At 46.5% G+C, this 10022-nt stretch overlaps 1 protein-coding gene across 1 annotated transcript in view; it reads left to right on the top strand.

Moving 5' to 3' along the window:
• The first annotated feature begins 901 nt into the window (after nucleotides 1–901).
• LOC146810659 (uncharacterized) overlaps nucleotides 902–10022 on the top strand; it is a 47552-nt gene continuing 38431 nt past the window's right edge. The window contains exon 1 of the mRNA XM_085614441.1: nucleotides 902–1257. The gene's annotated coding sequence lies outside the window, so the exon portion shown is untranslated. The remainder of the gene's footprint in view (nucleotides 1258–10022) is intronic.

The following is a 10022-nucleotide window of genomic DNA, read 5'->3' as shown; positions in this document are numbered from 1 at the left end:
ATCTCCTGGTCCGCTATATTTCTATATTTTTGTAGCAGTCCGTTTATTTTTCATATTCCTGACATATTTTTGAGAGTTAACTTATCCAAAATGGCGCACACGTAATCAGCAAGTGATATGTCTTTGTGTTCTAAAAAGATATGGGCCCGTGATGCAATATGCTGGGCTCTTGGATATTTTTCCGCGTATAAGGGAGTTCTATTGCCTTCTGGATGCAGCTGAAAATTTCCGTAAATCTTCTTTTCTTGCTTCTAGGATGCCATATAGACTACATTTTAAACATTATGTATGTGATGGCGTCTATTTTGGAGTTCAGTGTATACCAATTTGTAGCTTGTAGTCCTTTGTCTCTGTCGGTTGGAAAACCACGTTGGTAACGCAATGTTTTATAGAGCACTTCTTTAAGGCACGCAGTGGCTTCCTGATTTTCTGTCGCCAACTTGGACGCTTTCGGTAAGTACAAGTTGCGGGAACTGTTCGTTTTTCGATATATTAGCGATGTAATATTGAGTATGGACTATGGTCTAAAATGCTCGCGTGTCTTAATGCACAATTACGGATCTGTTACCGGTCTGTAAATAAAGTTGTTTCTGCAAAATTACCGCAATAGCAGTACATTATTTACAATTGTTGCTTCCTGACTCGTTTACTCTGTCAGGCTTTTTCTAGAAAGGCGGGTGCCGGTATCGGCCCCGCCGCGGATATGGCGGGGCACCAACCCCTCCCCCTCCCTCGCCTGTTCGTCCGGCCCGGCGGGTCTACCGCATCAGTGTGACGCGGTGGGCGCGCCACGGCCGGGATTGGGTGGCGGCAGGGAACCCTTGACCCGGAAGCAATTAAGGTGCTTCTGGGTCAAGGGGGCGGTGGGGGACAGGCCAGTTAGAACTGGTCTGCCCCCAGTGTTAGGATAAAGGGCCCGGGAGCGCGGGACACGGTCTCTTGGTCCCGCGCTCTTAGACAATCAGACGCAGCCCTTGGGGGGCTGCTAACTATTTGTTTGCCTTAAGCACAACAGTCTCGCAAGGAGGCTGTAATTTTATTTCCTTCTTTTTGTTGTTTCTGCAGGGTGCGGCGGAATGAAGAGGCCATACTTTTCAACCGGTGTCGAAAAGAATCCTAGTGCTGCCGCTCGACGGCGGTGAGCTGCCTTCGGAGGGATGGGCTCGGGTGGAGCCACATCGTGGGCAACAGGAGCGGCACAGTGGATCCGACCCGCGCCGTTTTCGCAGGGTGATCGCCCTGCTCAGCACAGGAATGGTGAGTGGCAAACGTGTGATACAGTTGTAGGCACTATTCAGCGTGAGGCACTGTTCAGCGCGAGGTAGGCGTGCAGCGTTTTACGATGGGGCAGGTAGTGACTTTCTCCCACCGCTGCCTTCTTCTATGGTAGTCATGTTCACTCTCACAGGAGCCACAACCGAGCAGGAAGCACCTAGGTACTGCTGCATTATTCTGGAATGTGGACACGAAGGTTCTGTTGGGGCGGTGCACATACAGTCTGTCTTCTGTCCTCGGCTAACACCGAGTGGTGTTTTGTTGTTTCTGTTACTAGTTAGAATCATAATTCCTCTCTGGGCCTGTGCTAATATTTACTGCTGATGGCCTGTTGCCCTTGCTTGTTTGCAATGATGTGTGTGGTAATCACAACCAGGAGGGGGCACTTACCCTAATGGTATATGGTGTAAACATTGCGAAGCCCCTCGTGGTGCTACAGAAAGCAAGTCTGCTTTCCCTTTTGGCCTCCACAGAACAGCCGATCAGCCACAATTTGGATCCGTGTGTAGCATTTCTGCCCTTGCACACTAGAATTTCGCTAATGTCTCCCTTGACCCTTTGAGTCTTTTTAGCTCTGGTTTGACAGTGCAGCTATATGCAAGAACTATTTTTCCCCCATTAGTTAAAATATACATAACGTGAGCTTTGGCTCGGCCCAGGGCAGTGTTTTACTTTTACCTCATGTTATGCGCTGTAGGCTGGTTCATGGCAATGCGATCCAATGCTGGTTGGGAATTACTCTCCAACGTTTATTTTCAGAACAGAAGCATGGCGCGCCATACATCTATGGGCACCATGTAAAAGTGCCCTTGGCGGTCATCAGGTGCTCCAATTTTCCATCCTGGTCGCGTCCATCCTGTGATTCTGGGCTAATTACGTAATCTCCCCGAGCCATAGAATATGTGTAATGAGAGTGCGGTGTGCGCGCAGGAGCTACACACAGATTCATTTTCCAATAATCGGCGGTCAGTAGCTACTTGTAAAACTACACTTGCCAGACCATGTTTGATTGAGTTTGAAGCATGGAATTGAGGTATGATGACAAGCTTTCGATAATGCGGGGAGGAGATAGCGCTTGAAGGCAGCGCGCGTGCACGGGTGCACTACCTTTTAAAAGAGCAGGGTCATTCTGGGTCAGAAGATAGGCACGGGCACCAGCATAAAGGAGCGCATTTGTTAGTAGTAAGGTAGCGCGTATTAAACCGGGCTACCCGGAACTACAGTGTGAGAGGGTGTTGGGGCGGGCCCTGCGTGCGCGTGGGCTTGATGCGCGTGGCAGCGTGAGAGGGTGGAATAGTGAAAATCGTGAAACCACCATGCTCCTTTCCCCACGGTGGTGTTAAGAGATGCGATTTGGGACTATGCACGTTTTGATGCCAAGACTGTGTATCTGTGTGCATGTGTGTTGTCCTAAAGTGCTAACCGCCTTGGTGCAACTGGCTCGGTGCTATCATGGGCCCCTAGTGCAAATCGCCCAGTGATTCATCGTACCCTGATACCCGTCATTCTTTGCCCCTACTGTTTAATGGCTACATATTTCTTGGATTGTGGGCATGGCTGCCTGCATGTCTGTTCGAATTTCGGTAACAGGGGGGTCAGTAGCTGTGATTGCCTGTGTGCATGTATGCATTATCCATATGTGCCCGTATTCGGCGCGTACATTCGCTAAGTATGTTGGCGTTGTCAGTGATTGCTGTTGACTAGGGTATTTCCCGCATGATTATCTCTTTACAAATATTATTAGTTAATTATAACGACACCTGCTGAATCACATCCACGCGCGGACAGGTCAAGAATACCTCTTGTAAGGGAGAGATTATGATGGATTGCATGTAAATCATAAAGCGCATTTTTTGCAGGGCAGCTTGTTACTACCTGAAGCTACACAGTTGGGGTATTTATGCTCTTGGGGATATGTTGCGTGGGTATTTTATCTAAAGACATATTTTTGCGGTTACGTTACTGCACAAAGCAAGGAGACCAAAGCCCCTTGCTTATGCTCACGCTATTGGGATCTCGGTGACACCTTAGCGAATAGGTTCTCGGAATAGGGTAAACCCTTTCTGCGATGATAGCAAGAGTTACCTTGTGGGTTCTATCACGTTGGTGTTTAGTACTTTTGGATTTGAATGTTTACCAGGGGGGTAATACCGCGTGACTGTGACCGTGTGTTGCCACGTAGGTTTTACAAGGGGTTATCAAAGGGGATGTTACCGCATGGAGGGATTGCAGTGATGTTACGATATGGGCGTTTTTCTGGGGTATTCCCACGTAGTGTTACCGCATGGGTTTTATCAAGTGTGCCAGCATGTATGTAACCATGGGGTGGTTAGCACGTATCATCATGTCCATCTTAACACGATTGCACAGGAGTAAGGCAGGAGTTCACTCAATCTTCCTGTGCCTAACAATTATGAATGTGCCCCTTTTTAAATGCGAGTGGGCTGTGTTGGGTGCTCTCAACATAATGGCCTGCCCCTCTGCTAAGCGTAACGCCAAGTGTAACTAATACAAAAACTCGCAAATGAAAATTTCACACGGCTACATGGCCGTTATTAATCATTGGTGATAATGCATAGCGAACTGAGGTTCCGATATATGTGAGGCCATTTCAGGACCTATTGTTCTGATTGAATGTGTAAATGGAGGATAGGTTTGCGGGTCAAAACACGAAAGTTAAAGCTAAACCATGCTTAGCACTCTCGAAGTCTCTCGGAAAATCTGGTGAAATGTTCTTCATGTTATGACACTAGCGCTATGCTAGATGTTCTAATTTGATTTCGCTACTTCAATGCTCCTCATATAAATTACAATTGGTGTTATGCTAGGCGTTCTTACATAGAATTATGATTTCAATGTCCTCAATTACTGCAACTGGCGCTATGCTAGGCGCTCTCATTTTAAGTCAAGCTCTCTTTGAAAGTCGGTTTCAATGTTTCTTATGTGATACAACTGAGGGCAGGCTAAGGGGTCGAAATTATAAGTCGGTGATCGGTGTAGGGTTTTTAAACCTTGCATTGACCACAGACTACTTCGGGTCAGTCACCAAGGTGCAGAGACGGTAGATTACCCATTATTCTCATGGTAGTGGCACAAATTAATCCTTGCGGAAACGCACATATCCTTACTTACTAAAGAGTGGTGACAACCAGGTTAGCCAGCTCTACTTGCTTGCCACATTTTGTCGTAGAACTTACTCGGGGAGTAGGAATGTGTCTGGTCAATATGGACGCAAAAAACTCAATGCTACACATCCAGGTGCTGACCATTATGTGCTACAGAATGGTCAAACATGTTTGTCAGATTGAAACATGACTGCTGACTGTGACGTTCCAAGCCGTGGTGAGGTCACATCAATATATTCCAGTCTTTGATGTCAGTCCCGCGAGGCGCCCGCCTCCGTCGGGTCACCTACATACATTTTGGCGTACGAATGATGGGTCCGGTGGGCCTAAGACTAGTATCGATACACTTTAAAAGCCTGTGGGGTGTGGGTGAAAGTGGGGAGAGTACAGTCTCGCGAAGTAGCGCTGACTTAAAAAATCGTTGTTGGGCACCTCACAGCATAAGGCACTAATCATTAATTTTGATTTTCATTTATGTATGCCTGGATCCACGCCTGATGCCTGGAAGAGCTACACACCGCTATGACTACGAGAGGTTGACAACTAAAGGGACCGGTGGAGTCGGAACGCGAGTGGCAAGCGGCGGCATCAAATGGAATGGGCGATCGACCCAGTGGTTCCTGCGGTGCTAGCCTGAGACAGTGCTCCATATGCTTCATAGCTGGAATGTGTAGTTGTCACTCATTTGTTGTTGCCATTTGTGGTAAATCGGCAGTACGTCTGCCTGGCAGGTGTATACCTTCAGAGCTGCTCATGCATTATAGTGGGAGGGTATGGTTCTCCCCCATTTATTGTTGCCATTCGTGTTATGGTGGCAGGTCGTTGCCTTGCAGGTGGATACCTTTACCAGCGGTATAAAACACAAGTGTTAGGGGCAGATGCGACGCATGAATTGCGGGGTCATGGAACGGCTAACTGCCATTAGGGCGCATGTCCACGCAGGCGCCTTTCAGTGCGGACATTGAGCAGGGTTGGAATGCTCGATGTAGGGGGATAGGCTGGCACGGAGCTTATCCCAGAACGTTGTGCTTGGTTGCAGGTAGTTCACGGTCTAGGGCTCAAACGGCAAGCACATTCCTATGATGAAGCCAGCCCCGTAGCATTATTATCCTGGAAATGTGGAGTGACCGGGTACGAAACTATTGCTCAGCACCCCTTTGTCAATAAATTGGTCACTAGGCGTGTTGGGATGTTGTGGTAGGGGCAGCAGTCAACACAGAACCTATCTTAGAGCAGATTGTTTCGGTTTCAATGGGTCACGAGGCCCATGGTACGCTTAAGGGAATTCTTTGGGAGCCTGTGGGACACTACTGGGTCAGTATCACAATCGTATAATCACGTCGGCAATGAGTGCCGGGCTATTTGAGTGGCCGGTTAACCCTGACTGTTTTACAGCATGGTGCTACTAATACTAGGGGTGTGGGTTGCGACGTGTTACATCGCGATGCGTTCAATCAAGACCATTTAGTGGCTCCCTGGCGGTATGTCAACTTTGTCGGATGCAGTCGACCCTGGTATTTGTTTTATCACACACTAGGAAGGGGGTCACGGACCCTACGCCTGGGGAGAGCAGGTGGAATACTTCGTATGGGGGTGGGATAGTGACGCGTCTAGGCCGCGGTTCGCCTCTGCATGGATTGCAGAGATTTCAGTAGGGAGGAAGCTAGCTAGTGTTTTTTACACCTGCGGACTATACTGACAGAGCTGAGAGCAAGGGGGTTTCCAAGTATCTATTCTTGGGCGCAGTCAGTTTAGGGGGGTTTTTATCACTGATCTTCTGAAGAGACACTGTCCTTCGCCACAATAGCTCTTAGGTAGTGGGGTAACGGCTTGATACCACTAGGCAGAAGGGTCGTTCTGGAGGAGGTAATCTCCAAGGTTGCCTGGGTAGCACAAAGGTGCCAGGGCTGCAGCATAATCTGGTCCCATGGGGTGTCAGGGGGAACTGTGCTTCATAGAAGTCGTGGTTCATTCGACTAGGTTAGGTGATGAAATGGTGTGGAATGAATTTTCATAGGATGGGTCAGGGAATTGAGGCAGGGGCATGACCTTTCTGAGTTAGGATGGGTGGGGGCCAGATAGTCGGTCAACTATGCTGGCCTGTGGCGGTAAGGTCATGACTGGTGAGCAGTACATTTAAGGTCCTTAGGGGGCGGCGCCATTCACGGATGGGGTCGCCCAGGAGGAGGGACAAGGGGTCTCTCCTAGAACTCCAGGGGCGGTACATCCGGTTGGATGGATGGGTGCGGGGAAAGGAGGGGAGTCACGCTTTCTTTAGGCTGGTTGGCCACCCCGCACTGGTATCGACGTCATTAAATGGCGCAGAGTGCAAGACCCCACAAATTGGAATGGAGTTCAGGGAACGTATGGGGGTAACCGGGGGGGGGGGAAGTACCCTCTCGGTAAGCGGGCCCCCTGCGCATGCGCAACTCCTACGGGAGGGCGTGGTTAATTGATAAGGATCTGACACCGGTTAGCGACCTTGCCGTAGGCCCAAATAGGATACGCAGAAAATAATTAATGTATGATTATGTCCAGATGTTAGATTCGGATAGGAAAACTATGTATTAGTGATAGTTTAAGGTTAGCCATCTGATATCTGTGCATATGAATTGTAATCAAATGTGGTGTTATGTTTCTGCGTATAATTGTGTTAATATTGTTTATTTCTAAATTTTAATTTTGTTTTCATATTTTAATAAATACGGCCGGGGGTTGTACGACCCCCGCCTCCAAAAAGTAATTACCTTCTCATGTCCCTCATTTGAAAATGTGGTTTACGCGCAGGGGGAGGGGGAAATTCGGTAGTCCCTGACCATATAGAAAGGCGGGTGCCGGTATCGGCCCCGCCGCGGATATGGCGGGGCACCGACCCCCTCCCCCTCCCTCGCCTGTTCGTCCGGCCCGGCGGGTCTACCGCATCAGTGTGACGCGGTGGGCGCGCCACGGCCGGGATTGGGTGGCGGCAGGGAACCCTTGACCCGGAAGCAATTAAGGTGCTTCTGGGTCAAGGGGGCGGTGGGGGACAGGCCAGTTAGAACTGGTCTGCCCCCAGTGTTAGGATAAAGGGCCCGGGAGCGCGGGACACGGTCTCTTGGTCCCGCGCTCTTAGACAATCAGACGCAGCCCTTGGGGGGCTGCTAACTATTTGTTTGCCCACCCACCATCCCCTGTTGCAATAGGATCATTGGGTAATGAATTACGGTGTGGTGTTGTTTTGTTCCTTTGTTTTTTCCCGTTACAGGTCATTTATCGTCGTATTTATTGCTATTCCTTGGTCAGGCGGTAAGGTCATGACTGGTGAGCAGTACATTTAAGGTCCTTAGGGGGCGGCGCCATTCACGGATGGGGTCGCCCAGGAGGAGGGACAAGGGGTCTCTCCTAGAACTCCAGGGGCGGTACATCCGGTTGGATGGATGGGTGCGGGGAAAGGAGGGGAGTCACGCTTTCTTTAGGCTGGTTGGCCACCCCGCACTGGTATCGACGTCATTAAATGGCGCAGAGTGCAAGACCCCACAAATTGGAATGGAGTTCAGGGAACGTATGGGGGTAACCGGGGGGGGGAAGTACCCTCTCGGTAAGCGGGCCCTCTGCGCATGCGCAACTCCTACGGGAGGGCGTGGTTAATTGATAAGGATCTGACACCGGTTAGCGACCTTGCCGTAGGCCCAAATAGGATACGCAGAAAATAATTAATGTATGATTATGTCCAGATGTTAGATTCGGATAGGAAAACTATGTATTAGTGATAGTTTAAGGTTAGCCATCTGATATCTGTGCATATGAATTGTAATCAAATGTGGTGTTATGTTTCTGCGTATAATTGTGTTAATATTGTTTATTTCTAAATTTTAATTTTGTTTTCATATTTTAATAAATACGGCCGGGGGTTGTACGACCCCCGCCTCCAAAAAGTAATTACCTTCTCATGTCCCTCATTTGAAAATGTGGTTTACGCGCAGGGGGAGGGGGAAATTCGGTAGTCCCTGACCATATAGGTTCAAGCAATGTTTCTTTAGCATGCACACCAATGGGAGTGTGTTTTAACCACTCTTGTGTACATATGCACAACGACAAACGTATTATCGTCTTGTAAATACAGTCATTTTCGTAAAATTGTCACAATAGCAGTATTCCATCTGCAATTGTTGCTTCTTAAATACATACAAGGATTAAGCACGTATTTTTAAACGTTGTGATTAATTACCGTTTAGAAATTAATACTTTCCAAATATATATTATTGATAAAGTGTCAATTCTGAAATTAAATTGACCGAAATTAGTTTAGCTTTCTGCTAACATTAGAGATAAATATTGTAAGTATATCCTTGACATGGTACATCAGATTGTGGCTAGCAATTAATTAAGATAGCCACATGAGAATTGTGACTACATTCGTAATATTAGGTTTTTTTTGGACCAATGGGTTTTGGTCATACCAACTAAAGAAAGGTATTCGTGTGTTCTATTTTTCCAGCCAGTTGTGGCGCCGAAGTACCTTAGTGATTTATTTGCCTGACGTGTGACATGATTTGTCAAGATCGAAATCACCAGCCTGAATAAAGTGTTTCAGGATCTTGTTTGGACGGCTTAAATTTATGCCTGCTCATTTTAAATTCTAAAGTAAGTAATATGCTGATTCGTTTTTCGGTTTTGGATATATAGAATAAATGTATATTTTTCTAATTTACAAATATCTTACCCCTAGATAAAACTGGTGGAGTCTTATTCCAACCCATTAAAGCAAGATAGGGTTGTTGAACAAACCGGAATAGGTGATGCTTCCAACTTCATTTTCACTTTAGGTGTTAAGGCCCTTTTTCCTTTCACTTTGTTTGGGTGTGGTGAATTAACTTTCTTGGACTGAATCTATTTTCTTCTCCTTTACATGGTCTTGTTCTTCAGCTTTGACCTTTTTTCAGTACTTTTTTTGTGATAAATGAAAATTAGCTTATTATCATTGTTATGACCCATATATATATTTTTATCACACAGAAATATTTGGACGCTCAATGTATTTCTCAGTCCTGATGATGACCGTGTAATTTTACAGAGGTCGAAACGCCGTCGACACAATGTGGCCATACAAATAATGAAGGACACATTATTTTGTTCTATGTTGTTCCTTGTTCTGTGATATTTATTCTGTTGTTTGCCACTTGTCTGGTTTTTGTACCAGCATACTGTATTAAGCGCCACTATTCTAACTGTCTCAATATTTATTAATGTAATAAATTTGTTAAAAAATTGTCTGTGAATTTACATTATATATGGGTCTCTTTCTCTCTTTTTCTTCTCAATTTCCTTTAACTTTTCTTCTATTTTTTCTTGAAGGTATTGATTTATGACTTGCCTAGCTTTCAAAAGCTTTTTGTATTGTAGTTTGATGTTAATTGTCCTCTGAACCTTTGTTAGGATTATATATTGATGAGGACCTCAACATGCCAGTATTCTATGTGCCCTTTATATTCCATACAAATTAGAAAGGACCTGAGGCTCCTCCTCTTTGTGAGCTATTGTTTGAGAAAATAAGTCATATCTGCTTCCTCTTTTCCTTTATCTTGGCTCACAATGTGAATTTATTTTCATCTGGAGCCCTCTCTGAATCTTCTGCTGTATATT

The sequence above is a fragment of the Triturus cristatus genome, chromosome 7 (assembly GCF_964204655.1).
Source record: "Triturus cristatus chromosome 7, aTriCri1.1, whole genome shotgun sequence".
NCBI lineage: Eukaryota > Metazoa > Chordata > Amphibia > Caudata > Salamandridae > Triturus > Triturus cristatus.
Note: the sequence above shows the minus strand (reverse complement) of the source record. Positions and strands in the feature narration are given on the sequence as shown.